The sequence below is a fragment of the Pongo pygmaeus genome, chromosome 2, assembly GCF_028885625.2.
Source record: "Pongo pygmaeus isolate AG05252 chromosome 2, NHGRI_mPonPyg2-v2.0_pri, whole genome shotgun sequence".
Taxonomy (NCBI): domain Eukaryota; kingdom Metazoa; phylum Chordata; class Mammalia; order Primates; family Hominidae; genus Pongo; species Pongo pygmaeus.
Window position 1 is genome coordinate 68322792 of NC_085930.1, and position 14792 is coordinate 68337583.

Consider the following 14792-nt stretch of genomic DNA (forward strand, 5'->3'; position numbering starts at 1 on the left):
ATGAGTTCTAATCCTACCATTGGGAGATTTCAACACACTAAACACACACATTTCAACATAATTTGGGAGCAACTGAATGCTGGCATTGTCAATGGTTTTTAATCAATTGACTAATTAAGCAAGCACGTATGCAGTGCCACTACGCACACCATGTGCACTATGCAGGGCCTGGAAGGGAGCATTGTATAAGGTTAGGGAGTTCCTTGTTCACAGTCCTGCAGGCAAGGCACACAGCAAATCCAGTGGGTAGACTTCCCAGGAAGAGCAGTTTGAGTCACATAGGAATGGATGGTTCTTCTGAAATCTCATTCACAGCAAATGTGGAATAGGAGGCTGAGTTCCCCAGTGGATATCTCTCTCAGGACAGCTTCCTGAATCAGGGAGGGAATTAGCTCTCCAGCCAGACTGATTTATGTTCTCAAGTTAATATTGCTAAATGGCATCCCCAGAGACAGTCTGCTGGAATTTCATTTGTATTGCTAATCAAGGGACTGTCTGGTGTACTACTTAATAACAAGCTGCACTCTGATAATTTCTGACCTCAAGATGGATGTTTTAGGCCCAGTTGATGCCCAGAAAATTACTTTCCTGATCCTCAAGTCCAATCCTTACAAATAACTGGGATAAGGAGAATGGAGGCAGAATGGCTCAAAGAAAAGAGCAGGGACTTTAGAGTCAGGCAGACCTGGAAGTGCTGGGCTTCTAGGCTGTGTGACCTTGAGCAAGACACTTCTATTCTCTGAGCTGCAGTTTCCTCATCTGTAAAATGGGGACATTGGCATCTGTATCAGGCCATTCTTGCATTGCTACAAATACCTGAGACTGGGTAATCTATAAAGAAAAGAGGTTTACTTGGCTCACGGTTCTGCAGGCTTTATAGGAAGCAGGTGCTGGTACCTGCTTAGCTTCTAGGGAAGCCTCAGGAAGCTTACAATCATGGAGAAGGCAAAGGGGGAGCAGGCACATCACACAATAAAAGCAGGAGAGAAAGAGAGAGAGAGAGTGTTGGGGGCGTGGGTGGGGTGCCACCCACTTTTAAATGACCAGATCTTTATCTGGTCACTATTATGAAAACAGCACCAACCCATGATGCATGTGCCTCCATGGTCCAAACACCTCCCACCAGGCCCCACCTCCAGGATTGAGGATTACAATTCACCACGAGATTTGGGTAGTGACAAATATACAAACTAAATCAGCATCTATTTCACTGGGTCAGTGAAAGGACTAAAGGCAACAATGCATTGTAAAGACCCAACATGAGGCAGGCAAAAACAAATGTTTCAGCCTGGCGTGCTGGCTCACGCTTGTAATCCCAGCACTTAGAGAGGCCAAGGCAGGCGGATCATCTGAGGTCAGGAGTTTGAGACCAGCCTGGCCATTATAGTGAAACCTTGTCTCTACTAAAAATACAAAAATTAGCCAGGCGTAGTGGCAGGTGCCTGTAATTCCAGCGAGTCGGGAGGCTGAGGCAGGAGAATTGCTTGAACCCGGGAGGCGGAGGTTGCAGTGAGCTGAGAGCACGCCACTGCACTCCATCCTGGGCGACAGAGTAAGACTCTGTCTCAAAAAAAAACACCCCCCAACCCCCCACACGCAAATGTTTATTTTGTTCTTTCCTTCTGGCACAAAATGACAAAAAATGTTAGGTTTTCTAAATAGGTTGGGTTTCTTGCTAGAGGTGATGCCTGGAACGTTAGTTAGAAAGGCAGGGATTCTTGAGACAGATTTGTTAAAAATAAATGAGGCCGGGCGTGGTGGCTCACGCCTGTAATCCCAGCACTTTGGGAGGCTGAGGTGGGAGGATCACGAGGTCAGGAGATCGAGGCCATCCTGGTTAACACGGTGAAACCCTGTCTCTACTAAAAATACAAAAAAAAAAATTAGCTGGGTGTGGTGGCAGGCACCTGTAGTCCCAGCTACTCGGGAATCTGAGGCAGGAGAATTGCTTGAACCCGGGAGACAGAGCTTGCAGTGAGCCGAGATTGCACCACTGCACTCCAGCCTGGGCGACAGAGCGAGACTCCGTCTCAAAAAAAAAAAAAAAGAGTCCTGTTTTATTTTAATTACAAAGGTAATACTGGGTGGGCACAGTGGCTCACTCCTGCAATACCAGTGCTTTGAAAGGTTGAGGTGGGAGGATCGCTTGAGGCCAGAAGTTACAGACCAGCCTGGGCAACATAGCAAGACCTTGTCTCTACAAAATAAATAAATAAAATTAGCAGGGTGTGGTGGTGTGTGCCTGCAGTCCCAGCTACTAAGGAGGCTGAGGTAGGAGGATCACTTGAGCCCAAGAGTCGAAGGCTGCAGTGAGCTATAATGGCTCACTGTACTTCAGTGTGAGTGAGACCCTGTCTCTAAGAAAAGAAAAAAAAAATCTAATACTGAATTTCAGTCAGTATGGTGGACTGAATTGGTGACAAAATATCTTTTCTCTAGGTTTACACTCACAAAAATGTTTGGAAATATTACAAATGTTACTTACATAGTCATTTCCAACTCCTACCTGTCCTTTCTTTATACTGGGAGGGCTCACCCCCTCTATAGAGATGGGAAAATGCCAGGACTCACTTTCCCAGCACCTCTTGGGATCCCATCTGGATGGGATGTAGGTAGGTTCCCCCATTCTGGCCATTGAGACCTCAGGGAAAGTTTGCAAAGGGACTTCTGGGAAAAGTTTCCCTCCGTAATAAAAGAGATACGTGGGAAGAAATGTCCCCCTCCTTTTCCCTCATCTTGGCCATATCTGCCACAGCCATCTTGTGACCACAATGAAGAATATTGCAGGTAGACTGCAGAGTGAAAGATGGAAAGTTCTTGGGTCCTTGATGTCATGATTGAGTCACAAAGTTAACCTGAGAATCCTAAATCTTTGCTACACATACAGATACAAGGAGAGTCAGAATCCATTACCCCACATTAGGATAAGCATCCCAAGTGAAGAAATAATCTTAAAAGATGTTCTAGAATTGGTGATACTCATCAGGTCCTGATAGATACATTGTGAAATATCTCTGCAGAATATATCTATAATCCAGGGCACATAGATTCCTATGGGAAGGAGGCTTTGCTGAAGATAATCTTATGGTCAAAATTATTAAGCACACAAGGAAAGGAATCATTATTGGGGACATTCTACAAATGTCACAGATGAGCACATTTTTATCCCAACAACTAGAAATTTAAAATCTGAAAGAGGCTTTATAAATATGTTTAGAATGTTCAAAGAGCTAAAGGAGGTCAGGTGTGGTGGCTCACACCTATAATCCCAGCACTTTGGGAGGCTGAGGCAGGTGGATCACATAAGGTCAGGAGTTCGAGACCAGCCTAGCCAATATGGTGAAATCCTGTCTCTACTAAAAATACAAAGAATTAGCCAGGCGTGTTGGCTGGCGCCTGTAGTCCCAGGAGGGACTGGAGAGGGACTGTCCCAGGGAGGCTGGGGCAGGAGGGTCTCTTGAGCTCAGGAGTTCGAGGCTGCAGAGAACTATGATGATGTCACTAAACACTCCAGCCTGGGTGACAGAGTGAGACCCTGTCTCTTAAAAAAAAAAAAAAAAGTTATAGGCAGATTTTCAACTGTGTTGCTAGGTCAGTGCCCCAACCCCTGCACTGTTCGTGGGTTAACTGTATTTGGTTGTCTCTCCCACCTGTTTTCCTTTCATGTCATTCTGTTTTGGCCTATGGTTTCTATTTCTTCTTTAGCTCTTTATTTAATTTAATTTTTTTTTTTTGAGATGGAGTCTTGCTCTTGTCACCCGGGTTGGAGTGCAGTGGCACGATCTTGGCTCACTGCAACCTCCGCCTCCTGGGTACAAGCAATTCTCCTGCCTCAACGTTCCGAGTAGCTAGGACTACAGGTGCACACCACCATGCCCAGCGAATTATTTTTAAAAGTCTTTTGTAGAGATGGGGGTCTCAGTATGTTGCCCAGGCTGGTCTTAAACTCCTGGCCTCAAGCGAATCTCCCGTCTCAGCTTTCCGGAGCACTGGGATTACAGGCATGAGCCACTGTGCCCGGGCTGTTATGCTTAGTATGTACTGTATTCTTACAATAAAGTAAGCTAGAGAAGAGAAAATGTTATTAAGAAAATCATAAGGAAGAGAAAATATATTTACTATTCATTAAGTGGAAGTGGATCATTGATATGGTTTGGCTGTGTCCCCACCCAAATCTCATCTTGAATTGTAGCTCCCATAATTCCCACGTGTTGTGGGAGGGACCCGGTGGGAGATAACTGAATCATGGGGTCGGTTCCCCCATACTGATCTCATGGTAGTGAATAAGTCTCACAGGATCTGATGGTTTTGTAAGGGGAAACCCCTTTAGCTTGGCTCTCATTCTCTCTTGTCTGCTGCCATGTTAAACATGCCTTTCGCCTTCTACCATGATTGTGAGACCTCGCCAGCCACGTGGAACTGTGAGTCTATTAAACCTGTTTTTCTTTTCTTTTCTTTTCTTTTTTTGAGACGGAGTCTAGCTCTGTCACCCAGGCTGGAGTGCAGTGGCACAATCTCGGCTCACTGCAACCTCCACCTCCTGGCTTCAAGCGATTCCTGGCTTAGCCTCCCTAGTAGCTGGGATTACAGGTGCCCACCACCATGCCCAGCTTTTTTTTTTTTTTTTTGTATTTTTAGTAGAGACAGGATTTCACTGTGTTGGCCAGGCTGGTCTTGAATTCCTGACCTCATGATCCGCCCACCTCGGCCTCCCAAAGTGCTGTGATTACAAGCGTGAGCCACCACGCCCGGGCTTTTTTTTTTTTTTTTTTTTTTTTTTGAGACAGAGTCTCACTCTGTCACCCAGGCTGGAGTGCAATGGCGTGATCTCGGCTCACTGCAACCTCCTGGGTTCAAGCGATTCTCCCACCTCAGCCTCCTAAGTAGCTGGGACTACAGGTGCATGCCACCACACCCTGCTAATTTTTGTATTTTTGGTAGAGATAGGGTTTCACTATGTTGGCCAGGCTGGTCTTGAACTCCTGACCTCATGATCTACCTGCCTTGGCCTCCCAAAGTGCTGGGATTACAGGCGTGAGCCACTGTGCCTGGCCTAAACCTCTTTTTCTTTATAAATTACCTCAGTCCTGGCTGGGCGCGGTGGCTCACACCCGTAATCCCAGCACTTTGGGAGGCTGAGGCGGGTGGATCACGAGGTCAGGAGTTCAAGACCAGCCTGGCCAAGATGGTGAAACCTCGTCTCTACTAAAAATACAAAAATTAGCCGAGCATGGAGGCAGGCGTCTGTAATCCCAGCTACTCAGGAGGCTGAGGCAGAGAATTGCTTGAACCCCAGAGGCAGAGGTTGCAGTAAGCTGAGATCGTGCCACTGCACTCCAGCTTGGGCAACAGAGTGATACCCCATCTCTAAATAAATAAATAACTCAGTCCTGGCTATGCCTTTATCAGCAGTGTGAAAACGGACTAATACAATCATCATAAAGATCTTCATCCTTGTTTTTTTTTTTTGAGACAGAACTTCGCCTCACTCTGTCCCCCAGGCTGGAGTGCGGTGGCGCCATCTCGGCTCACTGCAAGCTCCACCTCCCAGGTTAAAGCCATTCTCCTGCCTCAGCCTCCCGAGTAGCTGGGATTACAGGCAGCTGCCAACACGCCCGGCTAATTCTTTGTATTTTTAGTAGAGACGAGGTTTCACTGTGTTAGCCAGGATGGTCTCAATCTCCTGACCTCGTGATCTGCCCACCTCGCCCTCCCAAAGTGCTGAGATTACAGGCGTGAGCCACCATGCCCAGCCTCATCCTTGTTGTTTTTTATTGAGAGGGCTAAGGAGGAGGAGGAAGAAGAAGGATTGGTCTTGATGTCTCAGAAGTGGCAGGGGCAGAAGAAAATCCACATATAAGTGGACTCACACATTTCAAATTTGTCTTGTTCAAAGGTCAACTGTAGAAATTCTACAAGTGAAAAAATGTAATCACTGAAGTAAAAGTTCATTGACCTAGGCATGATGTTGTACACTTGTAGTCCCAGCCACTCGGGAGGCTGAGGGAGGAGGATCACTGGAGCCCAGGAGTTTGAGGCAACAGTGTGTTATGACTGTGTCTGTGAATAGCCACTGCACTCCAGACTGGGCAACATAGTGAGACCCCGTCTTTATAATAAAATAAATAAATAAAATAATTAACATGCCCAGACGTGGTGGTACATGCCTGTAATTCCAGCACTTTGGGAGGCTGAGGCGGGTGGGTCACCTGAGGTCAGAAGTTTGAGACGAGCCTTGCTGACATGTTGAAACCCTGTTTCTACTAAAAATACAAAAATTAATCAGGCATGGTAGCACATGCCTGTAATTCCAGCTATTCGGGAGGCTGAGGCAGGAGAATGGCTTGAATCCGGGAGGGGGAGGTTGTAGTGAGCTGAGATTGCACCATTGTACTGCAGCCTGGGTGACAGAGGTGACAGAGCAAAACTCTTGTCTCAAAAAAAAAAAAAGTCAATAGAACAACGAAAACAAAAGTTCACTGGATGAGTTATACAGACTAAATGTAGCTGAAGAAGGCCAAGCATGGTGGCTCACGCCTGTAATCCCAGCACTTTGGGAGGCTGAGGTGGGAGGATCACTTGCGCCCATGATTTTGAGACTAGCCTGGGCCACAGAGTGAGATCTCATCTCTATTTTTATTTTATTTATGTATGTATGTATTTATTTATTTATTTTTGAGATGGAGTCTCACTCTGTTGCCCAGGTTGGAGTGCAGTGGCAAGATCTTGGCTCACTGCAATCTCTGCCTCTTGGGTTCAAGTGATTCTCCTGCCTTAGTCTCCCGAGTAGCTGGGATTACAGGCATATACCACCACATTTGGCGAATTGTTTTTTCTTTTCTTTTTTTTTTAAAGATGGAGTTTCGCTCTTGTTGCCCAGGCTGGAGTGCAATGGCGTGATCTCGGCTCACTGTGACCTCCGCCTCCTGGGTTCAAGCGATTCTCCTGTCTCAGGCTCCCGAGTAGTTAGGATTACAGGCATGTGCCACCACACACAGCTAATTTTGCATTTTTAGTAGAGATGGGGTTTCTCCATGTTGGTCAGGCTGGTCTCAAACTCCCGACCTCAGGTGATCCACCTGCCTCAGCCTCCCAAAGTACTGGGATTACAGGCGTGAGCCACTGCGCCCAGCACTTTTTTTGTATTTTTAGTAGAGACAGCGTCTCACCATGTTGGCCAGCCTGGTCTCTAACTCCTGACCTCAGGTGATCTGCCTGTCTCGGCCTTCCAAAATGTGGGGATTACTGGCATGAGCCACCATTCCCGGCCCCATCTCTACGTTTAAAAATAAATTTTAAGAACTGTAGGTAAAGAAAACAATAATCAATTTGAAGATGGGTCTGAATGAATTATCTAGAATGTAGCCTAGAGAGATATAGAACAGAGTTAGCAGTTAGGAGATGCAGAGAACTGAATAAGAAGGTCCATTATGCATATAATAGGAGTTCTAGAAGGAAAGAATAAAAAGAATGAGGGAGGAGAAGAAGCCAAGAGGGTTAACTATTTAAAGGTCCTTGCTGAAAGACATACTTCAAAATTAAGAAAGAAGAAAATTTAAACCCAGGTGATAAGAGTAGAATATAAGAATAAAAAAATTAATAAATATTTTGGAAATCTAGCCAGTGGTGGCTCATGTCTGTAATACCAGCACTTTGGGAGGCCATGGCAGGAGGATCGCTTGAGCCCAGGAGTTTGAGACCAGCCTGGCCAACATAGCAAGACTCCATCCCTGAAAAAAATACATTTTAACTTATAGAATTCAGCCCTGGCAACATAGTGAGACCCTGTCACTACTAAAAATTAAAAAAATTAGCCAGGCAGGCATGGTGGTACACGCCTGTAGTCTAAGCTACTCAGGAGGCTGAGGTGGGAGGATTGCTTGGCCCTGGGAGGTTTAGGCTTCAGTGAGCAGATACAAATGCCACATGTTGTGTGACATAATTTGTAAGAAATATCTAGAATAGGTAAATCCATAGAAACAGAAAGAAAATTTTTAAGTTGCTAATCCCGGTGGGAGAAAGAAATGAGGATTGACTGTTTAATAGGCATGGGTTTTTGGGAGGGTGGTGATGAAAATACTTTGGAACTAGATTAAGGTGGTGGTTGCACATTTTGTATGTGATTGAAATTGCATGTGCAAAGATTATGACAGTGAGAGAAGCCTAGCATGGCTAACTCCATCTCATGTCTAGCCTCACAGGATTTGTGACTTCCCCAGTTGCTCCTATAGATAACATCACTATTATAGAACCTAAGATTGGTCTTTTGAGATGTTTTTCAGATTTTTGTATTCTGGCAACTGACCCCATCTAGACCTGTGACTCATGACTCAGTTGGTCCTATGGACCCACCCAGAGGCAGACTCAGTACATGAGGACCGTTTTCCACATCCCTATGATTTTATCCCCAACCAGTCACCAGCACCCATTCCCTGGCCCCCTGCCTGCCAAATTATCCATAAAAATCCTAGCTTCTGAGTTCTCTGGAAGACTGATTTGAGTGGTAACGTTAGTCCTTTTGCTCTGCTGTCTTGCATTAATTAATCTCTTTCTTTACTGCAATACCAGGGTCTCAGTGAATTGGTTTTGTCTGTGCAGCAGGCAGGAAGAAATCACTGGGCGATTACATGCTGAATACCACTGAATTGTACACTTTAAATTGTTGATTTTGCTATGTGATATCATCTAAATTTTTTTAAAAGATAACCAAAAAGGGGACACCCCTACACATCCTAAAAACATTAAAAGGAAAATAAGGGACTATTACCAAGAAACATATGGCTGTAAATTTGACAACTTAGATAAAGCAGACGAATTCCTTAAAAGACACAAACTGCCAAGCTCATTTAAGAAGAGATAACCTGAATTGTCCAATATCTGTAAAAGAAATTGGATTTTTTGTTTTTGAGACGGAGGTCTCACTCTGTCTCCCAGACTGGAGTGCGGAGGCTTACTGCAGTCTCAACCTCCCTGGGCTGAGTTGATCCTCCCACCTCAGCCTGCTGAGTAGCTGGGATTACAGGCATGTGCCATCATATCTGGCTAATTTTTGTATTTTTTGTAGAGATGGGCTTTCCCTATGTTGCCCAGGCTGATCTTGAATTACTGGGCTCAAGTGACCCAACTGCCTCAGCCTCCCAAAGTGCTTGTATTATAGTCATAAGTTACTGTGCACAGCCAGAAATTGGATTTTTAGTTTTAAAAATTCTAACAAAATAGGGCTGGGCACGGTGGCTCACGCCTGTAATCCCAGCACTTTGAGAGGTCGAGGTGGGCGGATCACAGGGTCAGGAGATCGAGACCATCCTGGTTAACACGGTGAAACTCCATTTCTACTAAAAATAGAAAAAATTAGCCGGGCGTGGTGGCAGGCGCCTGTAGTCCCAGCTACCGGGGATGCTGAGGCAGGAGAATGGCATGAACCCAGGAGGCGGAGCTTGCAGTGAGCAGAGATTGCTCCACTGTGCTCCAGCCTGGGGGACAGAGCGAGAATCCATCTCAAAAAAAAAAAAAAAAAAAAAAAAATCTAACAAAATAAACTGCAGGGCTAGATAGCTTCACTGCTAAATTGGTTCAGATATTTATTTATTTCCTTTAACTATTTTTTTTGCACCACAAAAAAAAAAACAACAAACCAGTCACATACTTCTTTTCTTCACATTCATATGCGTTTTAGAAAATTATTGCCTTTTCCCCTGCAGAAATAACCCACAGACCAAAAAAAAAGTAGTACCACATTGCTAAATCTACAAATCCCAGAAATGAGTAGCTTGAAGACAACCCTCAGGGCCAGGCAGGAAAACAACTGTAGTAAGAGACCAAGCATATAGGACAGTAAGCTGAGAAAACCATTGTGTTCAACACTACTGACCCAGAATACACAGCAGGTACCCCCTCCCTCCTGGCACCCACTGCAGCCACCTGAAAAGTATAATTTTTTTGTTTATGATCTGATAAAACACTTTTCTCAAAGAGTTGCTTCATTTGAGAAAAGGTGTAAAGAGAAGAGAAGAGGTGTAATGAGACGTGTTCTAAAGTATGAATAAGAATCATGCCAGGCCAGGCGCGGTGGCTCACGCCTGTAATCCCAGCACTTTGGGAGGCAGAGGCAGGCGGATCACCTGAGGTTGGGAGTTAGAAACCAGCCTGACCAACATGGAGAATTCCCGTCTCTACTAAAAATACAAAATTAGTGGGCTTGGTGGTGCATGTCTGTAGTCCCAGCTACTCAGGAGGCTGAGGCAGGAGAATCTCTTGAACCCGGGAGGCGGAGGTTGTGGTGAGCCGAGATCACACCATTGCACTCCAGCCTGGGCAACAAGAGTGAAACTCCATCTCAAAAAAAAAAAAAAATAAATAAATAAATAAAAGAGAAGAAAAAAGAATCATGCCAAACTCCAAGGTCAGTGAATAACCCACGATGAAAAAGAAAACCAGGAAAGCCAATGCCTTGCTACTTTAACCAACTGCCTTCATTGGACCCAAGAAAGAATCTTAAAAACATGTCAGGGTTTAAATCAGTGCATATATTGTGCCCCTACAAACCCTGCAGGGTTACCTTCCTGGCTACATGGTGATCAGCTTATGCCCTGAAGCAACAGAGACAGACAGTGAGACTGCCAAAGTTCAGAAAAGAAGGTGGAAATTGTGCTTCCTTCCAAATGAATTGGCTTCCTAACTGCCTTTTCTCCTTGTCCAGCCACTTCTTTCTCCTATGCTGCTACAGGGTATTTATTGCCTTACACTTGAAATGAAAAGGCGAACTTTGAGGTGCAAGGACTGGGCAGTCCTGAGAGGGCAGGGGGTCTGTATGCACAGTAGTCAGCACATGCTGTGCTCCCATAATGGCTTGGCCTTCCTTTGGTGTTTTGAGAACCTACCCCAAAGTCAGCCTAAAGTTCATTTGCAAGCCTGGTGAGCACTCACTATCTCACTGGGGCAGTGTGACAGAGTGAGGTCCTCAGTATTGCACTGGGATGAAATGTCCATGAGTCTTAGAAACAAAAGTCACAATTGCTCTTGGGGCCGGGCTGTTTCCTCCATCCCAGTTTTAGCAGGATGTGGCTGTGGCCACAGGGATCCTGCTGAACTCATAAGACTGTCCAGTGGGTGGGCACCAGTGCAAGCACCAGGGAAGGGAATGTGCAGTAGGCATCCCACAGGCCTGGGCTCAGTATCTGCAAGTGACCTTCAATGAAGAGCCTGCTGCCTCACTTGGCAAGAGGGAGGCTGGGGGTGGGCGTGGAGGGTGGGATCTCAGATTCCTTCTGTAGGAGCTGGTCCATGAAGCCAAAATTGGACCAGATCATGCTCCTCCTCTGCTTGATGTAATTGAAGGTCTCCTTCAGGCAGAGCTGTCTGGTCTTCATGGGGTAAGACTTGCAGCTGGTGGGTAAACGGGAGATTCCAGCCTCACAGTGGACCAGGACCTTGCCTCCTTTTCCCCTGACACAGTCAATGAAGTCTATTGCATGTATATATACATATATATAATACACATATATATGTATATATATGTATATATATATGTGTATATATATATTTTTTGAGACGGAGTTTTACTCTTGTTCCCCAGGCTGGAGTGCAGTGCCACGGTTGGGGCTCACTGCAATCTCTGCCTCCCGGGTTCAAGTGATTCCCGTCCCTCAGCCTCCCCAGTAGCTGGGATTACAGGCACTCACCACAACAGCTGGCTAATTTTTGTGTTTTTGTAGAGATGAGGTTTCACTACGTGGCCAGGCTGGTCTCGAACTCTTGACCTCAAGTGATCAGCCCGGCTTGGACTCCCAAAGTGCTGGGATTATAGGCGTGAGTCACTGAACCCGGCCTGTCTATTCTTGAAAGTGGGAGTTAGTGTCAGCCATATGGATGTCTTCCACAGGGATCCATTTGTAGTGAAGATGCGTCCTTCGGGCCTTGGAGGTTGGCCTGGAGACCTGTGATGTGCAGGTTGGGGAGGAACTCTCCCTTGGATGCATGGTTGACTCTGCCAAAGTAGAGGGAGGGAAAATTTCAACTGGGCCACCCTGGTCATAAGCTGGCCCGTAGCTGATGTGCAGCACTGGTTTTCCAGACTGGCTGATTAGGGTCACTTCTTTCCTTTTTTTTTGAGACAGGGTCTCACTCTGTTGCCCAGGCTGGAGTGCAGTGGCCCGATCATGGCTTCCTGCAGCCTTGAACCCCTGGGCTCAAGTGATGTCCCCATTTCAACCTCCCCAGTAGCTGGGCCCACCGGCGCACTCTATCACACCTGGCTAAATTTTCTATTTTTTGTAGAGACAGGATCTCTCTATGTTGCCCGGGTTGGTTTCAAACTCCTGGGCTCAAGCTATCCTCCCTCCTCAGCCTGCCAAAGTGCTGGGATCACAGGTGTGAGCCAACGCGCTGGGCCGGCTCTCCTACTTCCTTTTTTTTTTGAGACTGAGTCTGGCTCCCTCGCCCAGGCTGGAGTGCAATGGTGCAATCTCCAACCCTCACCTCCAGGTTGCGTCTCACTCCAACCCGCACCTCCAGGGTTCAAGCGATTCTTCTGCCTCAGCCTCCTGAGTAGCTGGGATTACAGGCACCCTCCACCACACCCAGCTAATTTTTGTAATTTTAGTAGAGACGGGGTTTCACCATGTTGGCCAGGCCGGTCTCGACTTCTTGACCTCAGGTGATCCGCCCGCCTCTGCTTCTCAAAGTGCTGAGATTACAGGTGTGAGCCAATGTGCCAGGCCGGCTCTCCCACTGTCGATCTTGTGGAATAGTTTTACTTCCACGCAGCACTGGGGATATTCTGAGTAGAAGGTCCCCCTTTGAGGAAGGAGACCCGCGAGCCACCGGCAGGCTGGCAGGCAGGCGAGCAGGAGTTGAGTATGGGGCTCGCAGCTTGGGCGGGTGGCGACTGCCCTAGCATAGATCCATCGCGGCCGCCGCCGCCGCCGCCCTCCTGCCGCAGCCCGGCGCTTTGCCCCGGGCCCGCCGTGGCGCCACCGAGTCGAAGGTGACGTTGAGCGAGCCGCGCACTCTAGGGCGGCGAAGGGCAGGCAGGTCGGGCAGGCCTTGGAGCACGCCGCCGCCTCCTTGCCAGGCATGTAGCCAGCTGGCGCCCGTCAGGCACCTGACCTTCATTCTACCGCCCAGCGCCCCAGCGTCCCCGCCCCGACAGAAGCCCTGATTCACATATTTAGAGAAGAAATAATCTCAATCCTACACCAACTCTCCCAGAACATGAAAGAGGAGGGATACTTCCCAACTCATTTTAATTTATATTTGAATTACCCTGATACTAAAGCCAGTCTTAAGACATTACAAGGTGGGTGAAGAGAGAACCTATAGAGCAATATATCCTTTATTAACCAATATCCTTCATATCACAAAGTGAATTTGGCAATTTATAAGAACCATAGGCCCTGCAGTGGCTCACGCCTGTAGTCCCAACAATTTGGGAGGCCCAGGTGGGAGGATTGCTTGAGCCTGGGATTTTGAGACCAATAATAAAGAGGATAATAATTCTTAATTTGCTCCTGCTGCTACAACAAAATACCATTGAAACTGAAACCGCCTTTGCAAAATTATGACTGAGACAGTGAAAGAGATCTAACTTAACTGACTCCATCTTGCTGCTAACCTCCAAGCTGTCCGTGTTCATTCCTGGACGTAGGCTGAACTAACTTTGGGAGAAACTTTTTTTTTTTTTTTTTTGAGACGGAGTGTCGCTCGCTCTGTCGCCCAGGCTGGAGTGCAGTGGCGCGATCTCGGCTCACTGCAAGCTCCGCCTCCCGAGTTCACGCCATTCTCCTGCCTCAGCCTCCCGAGGCAGGAGACTAGAGTAGCTGGGACTACAGGCGCCCGCCACCAGGTCCGGCTAATTTTTTGTATTTATAGTAGAGACGGGGTTTCACCATGGTCTGGATCTCCTGAGCTCGTGATCCGCCCGTCTCGGCCTCCCAAAGTGCTGGGATTACAGGCGTGAGCCACCGCGCCTGGCCGGGAGAAACTTAGTTTGTAGTTTGTAGTTTAAACAAAGATGGTAACAGCCTTTCCCCAAGGCAGACCTCCTTCTTGCCTGGGGACTATATTGCCTTTGTAGGACTAACATTAGCCATAAGATTGGAAATTATGGTTTAAGGGTCATGCAGTTGGAGGTTATAAGATTCTGACCCTCCCTGAACTGCTCCTAAGATCAGTGCTTGATTTTGCAGACCCTGCACTTGATGGATCAGCTGGCCCCACCCAGATCAATAAACTGGCTCATCTGATCTTGTGCCCCCTCTTCCTCACCCAGTAACTGACTCTGCCTAAGAAGACAGCTCCTACTCCCTATGATTTCATCTCTGACCAATCAGCACTCCTGATTGGCTTCCCCTCTTCCACCAAGTTATCCTTAAAAATTCTGCTCCCTGAATGCTCAAATGCTCGGAGAGACTGATTTGAGTAATAATAAAACGCCGATCTCCCACACAGCCGGCTCTGAGTGAATTAGTCTGTCTCTATTGCAATTGCCCTGTCTTGACGAATCTGCTCTGTCTAGGCGGCGGGCAAGGTCAGGTCAACCCCTTGGGCGGTTACAAAACCGCCTTTGCAAAAATTATAACTGAGGAAATTATGGCAGTGAAAGAGATCAGACCCAACTGACTCCATCTTGCTTCTGACCTTCAAGCTGTCCTTGTTCATTCTTGGGTGGTTGCCAAACTAACTTTGGGAAGGAATTCCGTTCATGATTTGACTCTGAAACAAAATTGGTAATAGCCCTTTCCCAAAAAGACACAGAGAAATTTAATATAGCAGGCTCCAACTTGCTTGTAAAC

At 46.8% G+C, this 14792-nt stretch overlaps 1 pseudogene; it reads right to left on the minus strand.

The window, feature by feature from the left end:
• Positions 1-11050: 11050 nt before the first annotated feature.
• On the minus strand, positions 11051-13076 carry LOC129028071 (dual specificity protein phosphatase 5-like; annotated as a pseudogene).
• Positions 13077-14792: the final 1716 nt, after the last annotated feature.